The sequence below is a fragment of the Eriocheir sinensis genome, chromosome 68 (assembly GCF_024679095.1).
Source record: "Eriocheir sinensis breed Jianghai 21 chromosome 68, ASM2467909v1, whole genome shotgun sequence".
Lineage (NCBI taxonomy): Eukaryota > Metazoa > Arthropoda > Malacostraca > Decapoda > Varunidae > Eriocheir > Eriocheir sinensis.
This window is the reverse complement of record NC_066576.1, coordinates 8,392,491-8,414,001: the sequence shown is the minus strand read 5'-3', so window position 1 is coordinate 8,414,001 and position 21,511 is coordinate 8,392,491. Positions and strand designations below refer to the sequence as shown.

The 21,511-nt window shown below is 41.0% G+C and overlaps 1 protein-coding gene across 2 annotated transcripts in view; it reads right to left on the bottom strand.

Moving 5' to 3' along the window:
- Window positions 1–12,101, bottom strand: part of LOC126988257 (beta-arrestin-1-like) — a 141,034-nt gene extending 128,933 nt beyond the window's left edge. For both annotated transcript variants that reach the window (XM_050846314.1, XM_050846313.1), the window contains exon 1: window positions 11,961–12,101. The gene's annotated coding sequence lies outside the window, so the exon portion shown is untranslated. The remainder of the gene's footprint in view (window positions 1–11,960) is intronic.
- Window positions 12,102–21,511: the final 9,410 nt, after the last annotated feature.

Genomic DNA, 21,511 nt, shown 5'->3' with positions numbered 1-21,511 from the left:
GATAGGCAATGGGAGATAGATATAGAGATAACGATAGACAGAAAAGTTGGAAAGTTTCGTTTAGTCGGCGCAACATCTGTGGTCATATGCCGGAGAGACAGAAGGGGAAGGAATTATAGGAGAAGGGAACAGACCCCAGAAGACGGGACACAACCCCCGATTAATACCTGGTACCCATTCACTGCTGGGTGGACAGGGGCGTAGGGTATCGGTAAAGACGCCCAAATTTTTCAACTCCGCCCGAAGTGCATCTATATTCGTGATAATTAAAGGGAAAATGGGTACCGTAGATATAGAGATAGGCAATGGGAAATAGATACAGAGATGACAAATAGACAGAAATAGAGAGCTAAAATTTCGCTATAAAAATAATAATACGCAAAAAACTTTATTCGTAAACAGATAAAAGTAGAGACATAAAATTGTACTGGAACAAACACGTGGATCGATAGATAAAAATATACCGCCTACATAACACAAACAAAAGTACACACACACACACACACACACACACAGACAGGTAGATAAAATGGAACAGGCATAAATAGCGGGCTTTTTTTTCATTATTGCTTTCTTTTTGTTTTACGCCCTTACACTGTCTCCTCTGCTTAAAAAAAATAAAATAGTGGATAGATGGACACAAAGCTGATGCATAAATGTATAATATGTATAGTTCCCTCACACAGATAAGCCGGATCACGGAGTATTATGGAGCAGACTATGAATGAAAGTGATATAATGAAGAACAGGTCAGATTGAAGTAATATGAAGATTAAAAAGGATTATAGTGAGAAATAAATAGATTAAGAATACTCTCCATAATTAACCCGAGAAATCCCTTTTTAATCTACTACTACTACTACTACTACTACTACTACTCCTATTACCTCTACAACCATTAAAAAGACCAACCATATCAACCTAGACGATGGTATAATACTAATAATAATAGTAATAATAGTAATATAAAAATAATGTGGGGGCAAAATATCCCACAAAATCCAATTACATTCTCGGAGAAGGGCAAAACAGGAGGAGGAGGAGGAAGAGGAGGAGGAGGAGGAGGAGGAGGAGGAGGAAAAGCCTGCGTAGTACGAGAAAACTAAGAGGGAGAAGAAATAAAGAGGATGTGGAGACGAAAGAGGAGGAGGAGGAGGAGGAGGAGGAGGAGGAGGAGAGACGAAAGAGGAGGAGGAGGAGGAGGGAGGGAGGGAAGAACAGGGAAGTGGAGAGAAAAATATTCCAGAGAAGGATTCTTAGACATAATTTCCCTCTGGAGCAGTGCGGCGGAGAGAGAGAGAGAGAGAGAGAGAGAGAGAGAGAGAGAGAGAGAGAGAGAGAGAGAGAGAGAGAGAGAGAGAGAGAGAGAGAGAGAGAGAGAGAGAGAGAGAGAGAGAGAGAGAGAGAGAGAGAGAATGAAAGAGACAGGTAGAGAGAGAGAGAGAGAGAGAGAGAGAGAGAGAGAGAGAGAGAGAGAGAGAGAGAGAGAGAGAGAGAGAGAGAGAGAGAGAGAGAGAGAGAGAGAGAGAGAGAGAGAGAGAGAGAGAGAGAGAGAGAGAGAGGGGAAGGAGTGAGAATGTAGACAACTAAGAAAAGAAATGGTAAGAGAAAGGAGAGGAGGATGAGAGGGAAGAAAAGGGGCATGGGAGAGAGGAAGATGGGAGGAGTGAGAAGGAGAAAAATAGAGGAAATAGGTGATAGATAAGAAATGGGTGAATGAGGAAGGGGAAATAGAGAAAGAGAAAGGAGTAGAGGGAATAGGAGGAGAAAAGATAGGATAGTAAGAGAGAGAAATGGGAAATAGGAGATGGATAAGGAATGGGTGAATGAGGAAGGAAATAGAAATAGAAGAGGAAAGGGTAGAGAGGAAGATGGGAGGAGTGAGGAGGAGAGAAATGGGGAAATAGGTGATAGATAAGAAATGGGTGAATGAGGAAGGGGAAATAGAGGAAATAGAAGAGGAAAGGGTAGTAGAGGGAAATAGGAGGAATGAAAAGAAGATAGGAAAGTAAGAGAGAAATGGGGAAATAGGAGATGGATAAGAAATGGGTGAATGAGGAAGGGGAAATAGAGGAAATAGAAGAGGAAAGGGTAGTAGAGGAAGATGGGAGGAATAAGAAGGATAAGATGGGGAAATAAGAGAGAAATGGGGAAATAGGAGATACATAAGGAATGGGTGAATGAGGAAGGGGAAATAGAGGAAATAGAAGAGGAAAGGGTAGTAGAGGAAGATGGGGAAATAAGAGAGAAATGGGGAAATAGGAGATGGATAAGGAATGGGGAAATAAGGAAGGGGAAATAGAGGAAATAGAAGAGGAAAGGGTAGTAGAGGAAGATGGGGAAATAAGAGAGAAATGGGGAAATAGGAGATGGATAAGAAATGGGTGAATGAGGAAGGGGAAATAGAGGAAACAGAAGAGGAAGACGATGGAAAGAGGAGTAAATAAAAATAAAAAAGAAATGGGAAATGTTTAATTATGGAAATGTTTTTTTTATTTTTTGATGATTTGATTTGTTTTAGTTAGTTTATTTGTTGTTTTATTTAACATAATTTTTTAATTATTTCTGTATTATGTTTTTTTTCATTTATTTAGGAGGAATGGGAGATAGACGATAACGGAGGAGAGGAAGAGTTAGGGAAAGAAAAAGTAATGGAGAAAATAGGAAAAATAAAAAGGGATATAAGAAGGAAAGCAAGGAAATGGGTGCAGGAAGGGGGGATGGGGGTAAGAAAGGGGAAAGAAAAGGAAGGGAAAGAGATGGGGAGAGAGAAATAAACAAAGGAATAAAAAAAATAGAGGAAGCAAAGGAGAGAATAGGAAAAAATAAGAAGGGATATAAAAAGCAAAACAAAGAAATGGGTGTGGGAGAGAAAAGGGAAAGAAAAGGAAGGGAGAGAGATGGGGAGAGAGAGAGGAGGAGGAGTGAGAGAGGAAGGGGAAGGGACAAGGAGGGAGGATATAACCAAAAAAGAGAAATGGGTGAATAAAACAGGAAGGGGAAGGGAAGGGGAGGAGGAAGGGGAAGGGAAGGGGAGGAGGAAGGGGAAGGGACAAGGAGGGAGGAGATAAACAAAAGAGAGAAATGGGTGAATAAAACAGGAAGGGGAATGGAAGGGGAGGAGGAAGGGGAAGTGACGGGGAGGAGGAAGGGGAAGGGACAAGGAGGGAGGAGATAAACAAAAGAGAGAAATGGGTGAATTAAACAGGAAGGGGAAGGGAAGGGGAGGAGGAAGGGGAAGGGAAGGGGAGGAGGAAGGGGAAGCTTATGTCACAAGCCATGTGATGACGCTGGGTATTGATCTACACAACAACACCCTCTTCTCTCTCTCTCTCTCTCTCTCTCTCTCTCTCTCGTCTCTTCACTGTTCTCTTCTCTCTCTCTCATAGTACAGGCATTTCCGAGTTTGAAGAGCGATAGACTGGAAGAGAGAGAGAGAGAGAGAGAGAGAGAGAGAGAGAGAGAGAGAGAGAGAGAGAGAGAGAGAGAGAGAGAGAGAGAGAGAGAGAGTGTGACTTGGAATGATAGTAAAAAATGCCGGAAGGAAGGGGAGGGAAAAATGAGAGAAGGGAGGGAAGGAGAGAGGAAGATAAAGAGGAGAAAAGGAGAAGAAGAGAAGAGAAGAGATAATGAGACAGTTAATGAGAGAAATGAGTAATCAGAGAGAGAGAGAGAGAGAGAGAGAGAGAGAGAGAGAGAGAGAGAGAGAGAGAGAGAGAGAGAGAGAGAGGGTGTGTTTTGACGGGGAGAAATTAAATTAAAAGTGTTTTGGTTCGACGCAACTAAATTCACTGACCAAAAAAATGGACGAAGTAATGAAGAGAGAGAGAGAGAGAGAGAGAGAGAGAGAGAGAGAGAGAGAGAGAGAGAGAGAGAGAGAGAGAGAGAGAGAGAGAGAGAGAGAGAGAGAGAGAGAGAGAGAGAGAGAGAGAGAGAGAGAGAGAGAGAGACTACTACTACTATTACTACTACTACTACTACTACTACTACTAACATCACTATTCTCGCATGCTAAGATTGTACCTAAATGAAGCCAAATTTAGCGATAATAACATAATTACGCGTAAGAAGCAACCTCTCAGGCAACCTATTTCACGCTACTCCTTCCCGTAATAACCGATAATAATAATAATAATAATAATAATAATAATAATAATAATAATAATATGAAGAAGAAATAAAAGAGAAGGACCAAACCACAACACACACACACACACACACACACACACACACACATTCATTAAAGGTCAGATATCGAGAAAAGAAAGTAAAGATGCAAATGACATGCGGAAAATATATATCCTTTGATTAAAGAGGAGGAGGAGGAGGAGGAGGAGGAGGAGGAGAACGAGGAGGAAGAGGAGGGGGAGGAGGAGAGTAAATCAAAAAGAAAGGAAACGATTCGAAACGGAGCAAAGGAGGAGGAGAGAAATGAAGAAGGGAATGATAAAAGAGGAAGAGGAGGAGGAGGAGGAGGAGGAGGAGGAGAAGGAAGAAGAAGAGAGATTAAATCAAGAAGAAAGGAAACGATTGGATACTGAAATAAGGAGAAGGAAGAGAGAAATGAAGAATGGGAATGATAAAAGAGGAAGAGGAGGAGGAGGAGGAGGAGGAAGAGGAAGAAGAAATGGAGGAGGAGGAAGAAGGAGAGAGATTAAATCAAGAAGAAAGGAAACGATTGGATACTGAAATAAGAAGAAGGAAGAGAGAAATAAAGAAGGGAATGATAAAAGAGGAAGAGGAGGAGGAGGAGGAGGAGGAGGAGGAACAATGACCCCAAGGTAAGGATGGTGGAAAATGATGCTGGAGATGATGAAGGTGGAGGTGATGGAGGGGGTATTGGTCTGGAAGCAGGAGGAGGAGGAGGAGGAGGAGGAGGAGGAGGGAAAAATGCGAGGGAGATGAAAAAATTTGTCGGTGGAGAGATGAGGGATGGAAAGAGGAGATGGAGGGAGACGGGGTGGAATAGAGTTACGGGTGGTGGTGGTGGTGGTGGTGGTGGTGGTAGTGGTGGTGGTGGTGGTGGTAGTGATGGTGGTGGTTGTTATGGTAGTGATGGTGTTGGTGTCGATGTTGAAATAATGGTAGTAACAATAGTAGTAGTAGTAGTAGTAGTAGTAGTAGTAGTAGTAGTAGTAGTAGTAGTAGTAGTAGTTGTTGTTGTTGTTGTTGTTGTAGTAGTGGTAGTAGTAGTAGTAGTAATAGTAGCTGTACCATTCATCATCAACCGCATCAAAAGAATTAGTCTTAATTAACAAAAGCTGACATTAATTGGCTATCAATGAAGTCATTAGCACGTGTGAAAAATCATTAATTGATTTACACACACACACACACACACACACACACACACACACACACACACACACACACACACACACACACACACACAGGCAGAAGCAAATAAAAGAACAAAAATATAGTCAGATTAAGAATGAAAGAAATATAGAAGGAAAAAGACAGACAAACCGAAAGAAGGAAAGAAATAAATAAAAGAAAAAACAACACAAAGAACGAAAGAAAAAATACAAGAAAAAAACAACACACAAAGAACGATAGAAAAGACAATAAAAACACGGCAGACAAAGAACGAAAGGAAAAATCGAAGAAAAACAAAGAAAATACAATAAAATACAAGAGAAAAATACAGAATGAACGATAGAAAAAACTAAAAATACATAACAAAATCTCTCTCTCTCTCTCTCTCTCTCTCTCTCTCTCTCTCTCCTTCATAACCTCTTTCTTCTCCCATCCCTAAAATCTTCTCTCTTTTCTTCTACTTTCCCTCCCTCTTCTCTCCTTTTGTAACCTCTTTTCTTTCTTTTCTCTTCTCTCTCCACCTCTTCTTTCCTCCACAATATTTTCCTGCTCTTATTTCTCCATTATTCTCTCTCTCTCTCTCAGACCGTGCAATAGCCCCACCTGCCAGGCCTTAGACACAAGCCTTAATACTCTTTCCAGCCCGTCTCTCACAAACCTCGCTCACAAAAAACAGTTTACTGACCTACTTGAACCATCAGTCCTGACCTTAACACGATCAGTCTAATACCAAGTGTGTTTACATAGGTCAGCAGGCGAGTTGGTAGGTTGGGTTAGGTTGGATCAGGTGAGGCGAGAGGGGAATCAGAATGTATATGGGTAGGGTTGTTGGTGGATTGAGTATAGGCGTGTTAGTGGTTTAGGTTAAGTTAGGTTTTGGGGAAGGAGGAAGTTTATAGAGGTTAGATGGGTAGATAGGGTACGTTAGGTTAGATTAGTTGAGGTATAGTGTAGTTGGAAAGATAGCTATGTAGGGAAGCAAGTGTTTTAGTTAGGTTAGGTTAGGTTAGGTTAGGCGAGGTTAGGTTAGGTTAGTTGAGGTATAGTGTAGTTGAAAAGATAGCTATGTAGGGAAGAAAGTGTTTTAGTTAGGTTAGGTTATGTTAGGTAAGGTGAAGGAGGAAGGAGGTATGTAGATAGATAGGTGGGTAGATAGGGTACGTTAGGTTAGGTTAGTTGAGGTATAGTGTAGTTGAAAAGATAGATATGTAGGGAAGCAAGTGTTTTAGTTAAGTTAGGTTAGGTTAGGAGGTATGTCGGTGAATAGATAGATATGAAGGTAGGTGAGTAGGTTATGTTATGTTATGTTAGGTTAGGTTAGGTATGAAGGGAAGAGGTAGACAGGCTGATAGCTCTTAGGTTTAGGTTATGTTAGGTTAGGTTAGGTTAGGTTAGGTAAGGTATGAAGGGAAGAGGTAGACAGGCTGATAGCTCTTAGGTTTAGGTTAAATAATGAATAGTTAGGTAAGCTTTAGGAGCAGTAAGTAGCGGGCTTTTTTTGTTCATTATTGTTTTTTTCTGCGCCCTTGCACTGCCTCCTCTGCTGTAAAAAAAAAAAAAAAAAAAAAAAAAAGTAGAGGTAAAGTAAAAAAGTATGAAGGTACGGTAGGTGGGTGGGTAAGGTGGGGTTGGCAGGCAGGCAGATAGGGTATATTAAGCATGTATACCTGAGTGTGTGTGTGTGTGTGTGTGTGTGTGTGTGTGTGTGTGTGTACTACGTGTGTGTATGTGTTACCCAACGTCCGCTGTAAACACGTGTGGCAAGGCTTATTAGCTAATGAATTTCCACCGTGCCCTTAATAACAACAAAAACAACAACAACAACAACGATAACAATAATAACAGCAACAACAACAATAATAATAATAATAACAACAATAATAATAATAATAATAATAATAATAATAATAATAATAATAATAATAATAATAATAATAATAAGTAGCACCATCATCACCATCATTAGCATCAACATTAACACTATCATCACCATCAAGAAAATAAACACACACACACACACACACACACACACACACACACACACACACACACACACACACACACTAATTTAATGCACACTCACTCCATCCATCAAAACCATCACCACCCATCCCTTGCCTCCCCCTCCCCCCCTGCATCACCTTTTACACCTGCCCCTATCACCCAGTCTCTCTCTCTCTTCCATTACCTCTTCTTTCTCCAATCCCTTCAATCTTCTTAATATTGTCCTTCTTTCTCTCCTTACTCCTTTTTTTCTCTCCCATCTATTCAATTTTCTTTTCTTCTCCTTTCCCTCCTTTCCCCTGTATTAGTAGCTTCTTCTTTTCTCTCTCTCTCTCTCTCTCTCTCTCTCTCTCTCTCTCTCTCTCTCTCTCTCTCTCTCTCTCATACCTCTTCCCGTCACCTCCTCTCCATTACTCCTGGTTTGTCATCTCCTCCTCCTCCTCCTCCTACTACTCCTCCTCCTCCTCCTCCTCCTCCTCCTCCTCCTCCTCCTCTTCCCCCCAACCATTACCATTCTTCCCTCTTATCCTCTGTCCAACACTCAACGCTCATGACGAGAGAGAGAGAGAGAGAGAGAGAGAGAGAGAGAGAGAGAGAGAGAGAGTGTGTGTGTGTGTGTGTGTGTGTTTGCCTCAGTAACTGGTCATGCGTATGTGTTTGAGTTTGTATATATAGATTTATAATAGATTTAGTTAAAGAATACTAGTGTGTGTGTGTGTGTGTGTGTGTGTGTGTGTGTGTGTGTGTGTGTGGAATGCATGAGGGCCGTCCACTATATATGTTTGTTTGTTTGTTTGTTTGTATGTTTGCTTCTTGTGTTTATTTTTTTCTATCTTGTTCTTCGAGTTTGCTGTTTTTGTTCTTAATGTTTTGTTTTACTTCTTGATGTAATTTATTCAGCAGTTAATTAAATCATTTTTAAAGAGAAGTCGACCAAAGCAAAGCAAAACAGAACCACAGCAGGAGGAGAAGGAGAAAGAGGAGAAGAGAAGCACATCGTTAATTTACCCTCATCACCATTATCATCACCATCATCAGTAGCACTAACAGAGGCAGCGGTTGTGTCGAGGTGCCTGGGACGTGAAACTACACAGGTCACCCAATGCTAGGAATCCCCAGCTCCTGACGACACAGCCACTCCGTGTTAAGACTTGGGTAGAGAACTATTAAATGGTATTGATCGGGGGTGGGGGTGGGGGTGGGGGTGATAGTAGAGGTGGTGGTGATGGTGGTGGTGGTGGCGATGGTGGCTTTGGAGTTCTAAGTGGTGATAGTGGTGGTGGTGGTGGTGGTGATGGTGGTGTTCTAAGTGATGGTGGTGGTGGTAGAGATGAAAGCATTGCCAATAACAACAATAATAATAATAACAACAATGACAACAATAACATAAACAATAATGATAACTGTAAGTAGCGAGATTATACCGTAGTTTTAATGTTAGCTGTAGCACCATCAACATCATTAGCTATTAAACATACATCAATAACAATAACAATAAAAATAACAACAAAAATAAAAAGGAAGAAGAGCAGAAGCAAGAGACGATTCAAGAGGAGGAAGAGGAAGATAATAATATTTTCTGTAATCCGTTTATCACGACACGTAGTAAATTTGGCCTGCTTGCGCTTGCTCATATTCTCCAAGAACAAAAAAAATTGTAATAAAACATAATATAACAACACACAACACTTGGGTGACTTGAAGCACAGACCTAAAGTGCTACATGAAGCGAATGACCATTTATTAATTTTAAACCCACTAATCTAAACCACTAAATGAAAAACCAGGTATTGAGGAGCAGGTGTTTGTGTGTGTGTGTGTGTGTGTGTGTGTGGTGAAACGAGCAACAAAGGGATATGTTTCTCTCTCTCTCTCTCTCTCTCTCTCTCTCTCACACACACACACACACACACATTGTCACTTCACCTTCATAATACAAGCATAAAATGAAAAAAAAAAAGCAAACTGCGAGATAGGTTACATAATCGGTACGTACACTCAACTTTTCACTTTTCTACACACAAAATAAATGCAAAACAACAATAATAAGGATCACCTGAATTACCATATATATACTTCGAAATAAAAAGAACACTAATACACTAGACGCTCGTTTTGGTTGAGTGAAAATAAGTAAAAATGAAGTAAAGTTATGTAATACTAACTGGAGTCTATCTTATATTTCCTTGTTCAGTTACCCGGAACAAAAAATAAATCAACTTATAAAAATAAAACTGGTGATACTTGAACTTTCACTTAAGAGGAGGAGGAGGAGGAGGAGGAGGAGGAGGAGAAAGAAAAAACTCAACACGGAGGAAGAAAAAATACATCACTATATTATATTTTCATCGCCCGAAAACGACTAAATTTCGCAACTTCATAAATTTCAAGAAGAAACGATAAAATAAGAATGTGTAAAGAAAAATGGAAACTATGAAAATAAATAAATAAATAATAATAAGATGAAGAAAAAAGAACAACATTTAAATGAAAAAAAAAACTAGAAAAAGAAGAAAAGATGCAGAGGAGGAAATAAAGACACAAAGCATCAACAACAACAAGAAAAGGAAAATAAAATAAACAAGAACAAAAAGAAATAACAAGAACAAGAAGAAGAAAATACTAACAGCAGCAACAAACAAAAACAACAAATGCAAGAATAGAGAAAAACATAACAAGACTCAAACAACAAAAATGAAAACAAAAACGACAAAATAAAAGTCGAAAAGCAATAAAATAAATCTTTAATAAGTCTAATTGCATATAATTAAACACAAGAATCGGAGAACCTTGTAATGGATCAATAAACACAACATGCATCTGGCTAAACCCAATCACCAATTACTCAACCTCTTAATTATCTATCAATTTTAACGTGAAAACTGTACCTTTAAAACCGACATTCAAACCATCCATTAATAGGCTATCAATATTATCACACTTTATTAATCCATCAATGTAAGTATCTCAGTGATATCGATTTTTCTATGTATTCAGTTATCAAGATTAATGGTTCTGTATACACTATTTTATCCTTCCGTCTATCATTTTATCGGTATTTTTATTATTATCATCTATTTCCATCATTTCAGCTTTCTATCAGTTTATTTCTATTTCTATTCGTGTCTCATTGCAAACTTTATTCACGTCAATTCATCTTTCAATATCAATTTCTCTATTTTTTGAACATTTTCTATCAAGATTAACACTTATCTATGCATCGGTTCAATTTCTATTTATAAGTTTATCTATCTATCCACTTGTGTATCAACCTGAACTTTTCCATTTCCATTTTTTCTATTTCTTTCTATCCATCAGTCTATCTTCCATTCTATTCGGGTTATCCTTTCTATATACACCTATTCATCTTTCTATTTTCCCATTTATTTATTTGTCTACTCCTCTATCAACACTAACATTTTCATTTACACTAATAATGCATTTATCGGCTAACCTATCAATCTTCATATCTATCAATCTATTCATCATTATCATCTAACTACCTATCACTATCCTTCATTAACTTAACTACCATCTACACATCTATCAATCTATCCACCTCTTCATCCTCCACAATCATTACCACTTCTATCTACTTATATATATTAATTTACTCTCTACTATATAACTACCAAGCTATTCTTCATTAATTACCATCTACACACTTATCAATCTATCCACCTCTTCATCCTCCACAATCATTACCACTTCTATCTACTTATATATATCAATTTACTCTCTACTATATAACTACCAAGCTATTCTTCATTAATTACCATCTACACACCTATCAATCTATCCACCACCTCTTCCATCTCCACCCCCATTACCTACCACTCCCATCTACCTGTTACCTACCACTCCCATCTACCTGTCTCTGTATATACCGTATTAATTAACACTTGGCCAGTTTACAAATTACCGGCACGATTTTCCAATTACGAGTGTTATCATGTGTGTGTGTGTGTGTGTGTGTGTGTGTGTGTGTGTGTGTGTGAGATAAGGGGAGATGCAGCCACACACACACACACACACACACACACACACACACACACACACTCTTATCTGTAGATGGTGTTGTAAATGGATGAGAAATAACAGTAATGGTGATGATAAGTGATGGCGTAGCGGTAGTAGTAGCAGTAGTAGTAGTAGTAGTAGAAGTAATAGAAGGAATAATGATGATATTAATAATGAATCCACAATTTTTTTCTTCATATTATTCAATGTACACAAACACACACACACACACACACACACACACACACACACACACACACACACACACACACACACAGACGAAGAACAATAAAAGGAAGAGGAAGAAGGAAAATAAGAAAATAAGGATAACAACAAAAAGGAAAAAATTTAAACACACACGAAGAAGAAGAAGAGGAAGAGAAAGAAGGAAGAGAAGAAAATCAAGAATAACAAGGAAAAAAATTTAAACACACACGAAGAAGAAGAAGAAGAGGAGGAAAAGGAAGAGGAAGAAAAGGAAGAGGAGATAAAAAAAATAACAATACAAAGGAAGACTCTTACTAACACACACACACACACACACACCATACCCCTACAACCCACCCCCTCTCCCCCAATCACCCCCAGATAACCCCCGCCCCGCCCCGCCCACTCACCGTCCGTCGTGCCCCGTCTCCTGCCGCCCCTCAATCGTCGTGTCGTGGTGGTACTCTGTCCTTCCTCCCTCACGCCCTTACAGACACTCGGCCATTAGCGCAAGACCCGCCGCGCGTCCTCCCACCTCACAGGCTCTCATCCAACTGAGGGAGGGACGCGCCGCCTTCCCGCTAGAGGGCAGCACACGCATAGAAAACGAGGATCAAGAAGAAAATCGTCACGGGTTTGATGGGGAACTCCTCTGGTTTAACTCGTCCCTCTGAATTTTTACTTTATTTCATTGTTTTACTGTTTTTTTGGGTGTTAAATATGCAAACACACAAAGAAAAGAGAGACAAGAAAGCGTGAGAATGAAAGAAGTGGAGGAGGAAGGAAAAGAAGTGTGGAAATGGAAGAGATAAATGAAAAAGACGAGAAGAAAAAGATATATTCTTTGATAAAAGGATAACACAGAAGGCAGGAACGTTACAATGCGGTAGATTTATGAGGTTCAATAAATCTTTACTCCTCCTCCTCCTCCTCCTCCTCCTCTTCCTTCCTTTTTCTCACCCCATTTTTTCCTCTTCCACCTTTCTCCATTCACTCTCCTACTCTTTTCCTCCTTTCATATCCCATTTTCTCTTTCTTGTCATTTTCTTGTCATTTTCTCCCTCCTTCCTTTCCCTTCTTCCCCTCACACCCTCCCTTCTTTTCTCTCTCTCTCTTCTTCATTCCTCTATTCTTCTCCACACTTCCACTTCTCCTTCTTTTTTCCTCCTCTTTTTCTTCATTCTTCTTATTTTCTTCTTGGTTCTTATCTTCCTCCCCCTCTTCTTCATTCCCCAAGCTTCCTTTTCTCGTTTCCTCTTCCTCCTCCTCTTTAATCTCACGCTTCCCTTTTTCTCTTACTTTCCTTCTTAACTTCTTCATTCCCCACGCTTCTTCTTCTCTTTATCTTATTTTCCTCCCCTTCTTCTTCTTCATTCCCCAAGCTTCCTTTTCTCTTTATCTTATTTTCCTCCCCTTCTTCTTCTTCATTTCCCAGGGTTCATTTTCTCGTTTTTTCTTCCTCCTCCTCTTCTATCTTAAGCTTCTCTGTTTTTCTTATTTTCCTCCTCCTCTTCTTCATTCTCCTTTTCATTCTCATTCTTCTTTCTTCATCCTATTGACCTACACTAAAATAATAATGTTTTCTTTCATATATAATGGCTACGTTACCTTGCATCTAGTAAAACACTGATAGGCCTATGTAAAAAAAAAATGTTGAAAATCGTTCAGGAAAACCTTTTGTCCTACAGTGAACTTAGTAACAGAAGATAAAGATGATGAAAATTAACCTGGTACCTGCGAGGATCGTTTCTTAAAGGCCCCTATAAGCGAGAAAAATAAGAAAAAATCATCACTCACACAAACCATTTCATAATATATATATCAACGCATTTGTGATCAGTTTATGCATCATCTATTTTGGGGGTTTATATCATGGCAAAAATTTGGCCCGTCGCTGCTACACGGTAAAGCCACAAATTTGGCCCGTCGCTGGTACACGGTAAAGCCACAAATTTGGCCCGTCGCTGCTACACGGTAAAGCCACAAATTTGGCCCGTCGCTGCTACACGGTAAAGCCACAAATTTTTCCCGTCGCTGCTACACGGTAAAGCCACAAATTTGGCCCGTCGCTGCTACACGGTAAAGCCACAAATTTGGACCGTCGCTGGTACACGGTAAAGCCACAAATTTGGCCCGTCGCTGCTACACGGTAAAGCCACAAATTTGGCCCGTCGCTGCTACACGGTAAAGCCACAAATTTGTCCCATCGCTGGTACACGGTAAAGCCACAAATTTGGCCCGTCGCTGCTACACGGTATAGCCACAAATTTGGCCCGTCGCTGCTACCGGGTTAAATAAAAATTACATACTCCACACAGATGCTCAGAGAGACTAATGAAAGGTAAATATTCCGTCAGTATATAATCATTTCAACAAGATGGACTGACTGAAAATGATTGGTGTATACATAAATATGCATCAGAGGAAGGAAAGGTCAAGTCTCACGGGTCTAAAGATGTGATTATGATTTGTGGGTAGCCGACATTTATACTTTATCATCTCATCTTCTATATTTTTTTACTTTTTTTTATCATGTATGGTTTAACTTTATTTTCTTACCATTTATTTACCTTGCTTGCTTGCTTAAATGCGCCGTGAAAGAAGGCGAGAATGCACATCCAGAGTCCACACACGGCCCCAACTTTAGTCACCCCTGAACTGGCGGATATATTTTTTTTGGGCTCCAAGTGACGTCATCCCGCTGCTCCGCCCCAAAACCTCCTCCTGCGCGTACCGGTCGCAGTTTTGAAGCAGAGTGACTTGACTTGGTATATATAGACTTAGGGGAAGTAGTTGTTGTGAGCCGAAAGCGTCTGAGAATACGGTGCTAAGACGCATATGTTTTTTATTTTTATTTTTTATTTTTTTTACAGCAATGGAAGCAGCTCAAGGGCAACAACACCAGGACACAAAACTGAGACAATAAAGAAAACTAATATGCCGGTAAGAGGTACTAATTAATGCATCTATATTCACGAGGCCACAAAACTCGCATAAGATTTTACCGCTGTGAAAGAGGGAAGGGAAAGCTCATTGTCCCTCGTCAGCCTTACAGAGACGGAGACGAGAAACTGTTATCATGTTTACACTCGTACCCTTGGGAAATGTGAGCTGGCCACGCACACACACACACACACACACACACACACACACACACACACACACACACACACGAAAGAAAGAAAGAAAGAAAGAAAGAAAGAAAGAAAGAAAACAAGAAAAAACTGTGACATAAGAAAACTGCAAATGTTATGTAAGAAAATTTTGAAGGGAAGAAGGGAACGCCTCACCAAACAAAGTATAAAACCTCACGTGTAAAAGGATCCTACATAATCAAGTTAGTGTGACTGTGATCGTGTTAAACCCTTGTACAACATGATGAAATAGGACAAAATACGGAACATTACAAACTTGGCTCGGTGCTGTAAAAATTCGATAAGTTTAGAACAGGATGGGTTTGATTGATGATTGATAGTTTATTGTCACACACACACACACACACACACACACACACACACACACACACACACACACACACACACATAAACCCCCCACTCAACCACCTGACTGATTAGACGGAACACCACTTCGCTATATCCGGAAATTCTCTATATCATTATCATCGTTAAGAATGCGAGCCAGTGGGGTTTGTCAGCAACGAAACAGAAGTCTAAAGACGCTGAAAATTCCTAATATGGTGTTTGGTGTTGATAAGGCGGCTAAGAAATTTGGGAACACTATGGGGGAAATCTTTTTAATAACTGGTGCAAAGTATATAAGCCCTTGACCTTTACTTAGAATATATACACAGTTACTTACGTTACTTAGAATTACTTTGCTTTACTTAGAATATATACAGTTTGGCACGGGGCTTTACTGGAATACACCTCAGTACAAGTTTTAATTTTTCTTTTCCTTCTTTTCCTTCTCTCCCGTCCTTCTCTTCTTCCTCCGCCTCCTCTCTCTTCCACTTTCCTCCTCCTCATCTCCTCTCCACCTCACTAAAACCTCTGACTTGCTCCTCTTCTTCTCCTTCTCCTCATCTCCCGTCTTTCTCTTCTTCCTCCGCCTCCTCTCTCTTCCACTTTCCTCCTCCTCATCTCCTCTCCACCTCACTAAAACCTCTGACTTGCTCCTCTTCTTCTCCTTCTCCTCTCCCGTCTTTCTCTTTTTTTTCCTCTATCTCTTTCTCTCCCTTCCACTTGCTTCCTTCTTCTCATTCTTCTTTCTCCTCTTTCCTCTCCTCCTCCTCTCCCGTCTCTCTTTTTTTCCTCTGTCTCTTTCTCTCTCGTCCACTGCCCTTCTTCCCTGCTTCTCCATTCCTCCTCCTTACAAATTATGGTTCCTTCTCTAACTTCGCCTTTTCCTTCTCTCCCACTCACTGTATTGGAGCGTGGAACTGGCATGCAGACTCCAGTGAAGGGGGTTCGATCCGGGGTCAGAGAGAAGTGGTTTTGGGGCAGTACGCCGCGTCAGAGGACCATTAAGGGGACCGTGTTTGGCCGCTGGAGACTATGTAAGTTGATCTCGCCAGACGTGACTCACTCCCTGAAGAAACAAACGGGTCGGGTCCTCTCTCTCTCTCTCTCTCTCTCTCTCACCATCTATCTTCTCCTCCCTTCTCTTCTCTTCTTCTTCCACCAATCAGTCTCTAAATTACTCATCTCCTCTTTCCTCTCTCCCTCCACCTTCAATTTCCTCTCCTTTAATCCATTTTCCTCTTTCTCCTCTTGGTTCTCTTTCTCTCCTTCTCCTGATTTTCTCCTTTTATCCATTTTTTTCTCCTTTCCTCTTCCTTCGTTATTTATTCTTTGTTCCTACTGTTATCCTTTCCTCCTTCTCTTGTTTCTCTTTCTCCCTTCTACTTCTCCTCTTCTCCTTCTCCTCTCCCTAAGTTATCTCGATTGTTTCTCCTCTTCATTCTCAATACAATTTCTCATTCTTTCTCCTCCTCCTCCTCCTCCTCTTCTTCCTCCTCCTCCTCCTCCTTCCTTCTTTCACCTCTTCCTCTTTCTCCTTCTCTCCTGTCCACATTCCTCCCTCTCCTCCTCCTGCTCAATACAATTTCCAATTCTTTCTCCTCCTCCTCCTCCTCCTCCTCCTCTTCTTCCTCCTCCTCCTCCTCCTCCTTCCTTCTTTCACCTCTTCCTCTTTCTCCTTCTCTCCTGTCCACATTCCTCCCTCTCCTCCTCCTGCTCAATATAACTTCCAATTCTTTCTCCTCCTCCTCCTCCTCCTCCTCTTCTTCCTCCTCCTCCTCCTCCTCCTCTTCCATCCGTGAAACTATAAATATTCCTTCCTATAACTATATCCCTCCATGCACTACCTTTCAATCCTCCTCCTCCTCCTTCTCTTCCTCCTCCTCTTCCTCCTCCTCTTCCTTCATAAAATCCTCAACTGAGCCTATTAATAATGTTGATCTAGACAGCTCCTTCCTTCCTCCTTTCTCTTTTTTTCCTCTCTATCGCCCATAAATAAAGAGAGAGAGAGAGAGAGAGAGAGAGAGAGAGAGAGAGAGAGATTTACATAGATTTACATAGAAAATCAGACCACACAGACCCCATGGTCCAGACTTGGTGGTCTGTCCTTAAACCTAAGTGATTTTACATTAATCAGAAGACTCCAAAACGTTGCATTTCTACTCTAGTTGATATTAAGTTGAAGGAAGTGACGGTCGAGCTTATTTTTGAAGGAGTCAATCGTGTTACACTGGACCACTGATGATGGGAGCTTATTCCATTCTCGCACTACAACGTTGGTGAAGAAAAATTTGGTGCAGTCTGAATTTACTTGTCTACATCTGAGTTTTACGCCATTGTTCCTCGTGCGCAAAGTGTCATCGATCATAAACAATGTTGATCTGTCTACATTCGTGAAACCATTAAGTATTTTAAAACATTCGATCAGTTTTCCTCGGAGGCGACGTTTCTCAATATATAACATGTTAAGTGTATAAAGCCTTTCTTAGTAGGATTTGTTGATCAAGGAATGGATAATTTTAGTTGCCCGACGCTGAACACCTTATAATTTAGCAATATCCTTTTCATGGTGAGGAGACCAAAACTGTACCGCATATTCCAAGTGGGGTCTGACTAAACTGTTGTAGAGCGGGAGTATTACATCTTTATTCTTAAATAAAAAGTTTCTTTTAATGAAGCCCAACATTCTGTTCGCTTTATTTGCTGCATCGATGCATTGCTGTGAGAATTTGAGGTTTGACGCGATTTTGACTCCCAAGTCCTTGACGCATTGAACGCTTTTGAGTTTAACGCCGCGCATTTCGTAATCAAACTTTTTATTCCTCGTTCCAACTTGAAGGACCTGGCACTTGTCTACGTTAAAGGGCATCTCCCAACAACCCGACCAATCGGAAATTGTGTGCAAATCCTCTTGGAGTCTATGCCTGTCATCGAAAGTGAGAACCGAGTTACCAATATTTGTGTCTTCTGAAAATTTACTAAAGCGGTTATATTGTAAAACATCCACGTCGTTGATGTAAATAATGAAGAGCACTGGGCCAAGAACCGAGCCCTGAGGGACGCCACTAGTGACAGGCGCCCACTCTGAGTTAAATCCGTCAATCACTACTCTTTGTTGTCTGTTGCTCAACCAATTCGCGATCCATTGGTTTACCTGACCGTCAATACCTATTTGTTTTAATTTGTAAAGTAATTTATGATGCGGGACTTTATCAAACGCTTTCTGGAAATCAAGATAGACTACGTCCAGTGATTTGGTTACGTCATAAACAGTGAAGAGGTCGTTATAAAAGGTTAATAGATTTGATAGGCAGGATCTTTTGTTTCGGAAGCCATGTTGTGAGTCCCCAATTAATGAGTGGCTTTCAAGGTAACTCACAATTTTGTCTCTAATTATGCCCTCAAGTAGCTTACCTACAACCGAAGAGAGAGAGAGAGAGAGAGAGAGAGAAGGATGATAGGAAAAAGAGTGGAGGAAAAAAGGAAGAGAGAGAGAGAGAGAGAGAGAGAGAGAGAGAGAGAGAGAGAGAGAGAGAGAGAGAGAGAGAGAGAGAGTTGCGTCACGTTATACAACATTACCACGTCACGCCGTCGTTTCAGTGTTGCCAGATGAACGATAATTCTCAAATGAAATACGATAATCTGTCCCTCTACATGTAAGGTGTGTGGGAGGAGGTTTTTAAGCTTGATAAATAAAGGAAGAAAATAAAGAGCAAAAAAAGAACGTAAATAAAAAGGAAGTTCATTATGTGTGTGCAAAGGCCGCTCGCTGTGTAGTTATATATATAAACAACGCGAGGTCAATAAATACGTAAAAAATAAATAAAATACACAAATAAAATGAAATGATATGAAACAAGGCCTAAAAAAGATCAATAAATAATAAAAAAATAAATAAAATACACAAATAAAATGAAATGACATGAAACAAGGCCTAAAAAAGATCAATAAATAATAAAAAAATAAATAAAATACACAAATAAAATGAAATATGATACAAGGCCTAAAAAAAGATCAATAAATAATAAAAATAAAATAAATACACAAATAAAATGAAATGATACGATACAAGGCCTAAAAAAGGTCAATAAATAATAAAAATATATATAAATACACAAATAAAATGAAATGATATGAAACAAGGCCTAAAAAAATATCAATAAATAGGTAAAAAATAAATAAATACACAATAAAATGCAATGACATGAAACAAGTAAAAAAATCATCCCGCTTCTTCTTTTCTATAAGTGAAATATCAGATTAGAATAAAAAAAGAAGAAACTCACGGCTATCCCTGCGTCACCGTGTGTGTGTGTGTGTGTGTGTGTGTGTGTGTGTTTTACCTATTTGTATTTACCTATTTGTAGTCTACAGGGCCCGAGCTAAGTTCTAATAGTCCCGTCTCCATATCTACATTCATCCAGCCTTTCCTTCATTGTGTGTGTGTGTGTGTGTGTGTGTGTGTGTGTGTGTGTGTGTGTGTGTGTGTGTGTGTGTGTGTGTGTGTGTGTTCCCGGATGCCGATAAGCAGCTGCAGTTATCAGTAGTTGGGTGTGTCGGACATGATAAGGCCAGGAGAAGGCATGATTTTTTTTTTTTTTTAACGTTCTGCCTGTTGCACCGGTAAGCTATTTTGATGGGGTCTGCTCGTCGGACCCAACCCATTCGTGGCGCAGGCAAATGTTCAAAGTGGCGCCATCTTCTCTGGCTCATGCTGTCCCCCGAAGTCATCTTTGCTCCACGGTAAAGAGTTTCACTAGAGTTGGGGTTGATGGTGGTCTTCAGGACAGCATGTGGGTGTTTTAAGCCACTCGGTGATGACTGAAAATCGTCAGCTTGTAGCGGCGGGCGGGGCCAAAGAGTGGTAGTGGAGATGGTGGTGTTGGAGATGATAAAAATAGAGTCGAAGATGAGGAAGAGGAAGAGGAAAAGGAGGAGGAGGAGGAGGAAGAGGAAGAGGAGGAGGAGGAGGATGACAGTGTTTTTGTTCCATTCAATTTCATCGGTATTCTTAGACAGTTCAGACTCTCACATCAGCAATATCCAAATGCCAACACGGAGATCAGTCGGGTTCTAATGAGTGTTTTTGTAGGTTCATGGTACCGAAGAAGGGTCAAACTACCACCAGGGTTATTAAACTACCTCTGGAAAGGCCCACAACTCCTATGAAAGCCTTGTCAAATATGTGTGCTTGGGCGAGGGTGTTTAACAATCCGGCCAAAGGACACCGCGCCCACACGCTGACCACCGCTTCCATAGATGAGATGGTGAGGGGGGGGAGGGGTGGAAGAAGGGACGAGGGAAGGGAAAGTGTGAAGCAGAGGGTCATGATAGAGAAGGGGAAGGGACGGTTGTAAGGAAGGGGTCATGAAAGGGAAGGAGGAAGGGAAGGGTGAGGGAACGTGAGAGGCAGGGGCTCACTGTAGGAAAGGGGAAGGGAAGGGTGTGAGGATGGGGCTTGAAGGGTTTAGGAGAAGGAAAGGGGCATGAGGGGTGTTGAGGAAGGGGAGGGATGTGAGACAGGAGCTTGGGGAAGAGCTTAGGCAAGGGATTAATACCTGGTACCCATTCACTGCTGGGTGGACAGGGGCGTATAGGGTATCGGAAAAGCCGCCCAATTTTTTTCCACTCCGCCCGGGAAGCACTCAGCGGGCCCAGGCGGCGCGTGTTGGGGGTGTGTGTGTGTCCATCGGCTGTCCACCCCCGCGACAGGTGTCCAATCACTCCAAAGACCAAATCTGTCGCGTCACTGATGTGGTGATCGAGGATGTTCAGACACGAGAAGTATTTATCTATGTCTGCTTTCGTATCCAGTAGTTTTACATGAATTGTGAACTCTCCCTTACAAGATAGGAAATTATGTTATTATATTATTTTGACAAAAACATTTTTTTTTACATTTCGCCTATGGCGCCGGTAGGCATTCTTAGTGGGGCCTGGTGGGCAGCCTCAGACCGTTATGGCGCTGGCAAGTGTTTATAGTGGCGCAATCTTGCTTGGCTCATGCTGTCCCCCAGAGCTCCTCTTTGATCATCTTTTAGAGAGAATCTAGATAGGTGGTCTTCAGGACAGCACGCGGGTAGTCGTACGACAGTCGGCGATGACTGAGCAATGTCAACACAACCGTAGCGCCGGGCCGGGACGCCGCGCCGCCCGCTGACCACTCAGCCAACGCCGATTATTGTTTGTTTACGTAAGCTACTTATTCTTGTCAATAAATCAACTAACCAATATAAGTGACAGAATAGCCCCTCCTCGAAAGATTGCACGTATTTATGTTATTATTATTAAAATTATTGCTTGGCCGTAACCTCGTTGCCCAAATAATGGCTTCAGCGTTGTATGATAAAAGTTTCGCCCAGTATCGGAAGGGATCAAGTAATTTAGCCTATGCCTCGGTGGGCGTGACGGGCGTGGGCGAACGTGTCGGGACCCCACCACCACCACCGGGGGACAGAGGCGGTAGGACCCATGACTCGCAC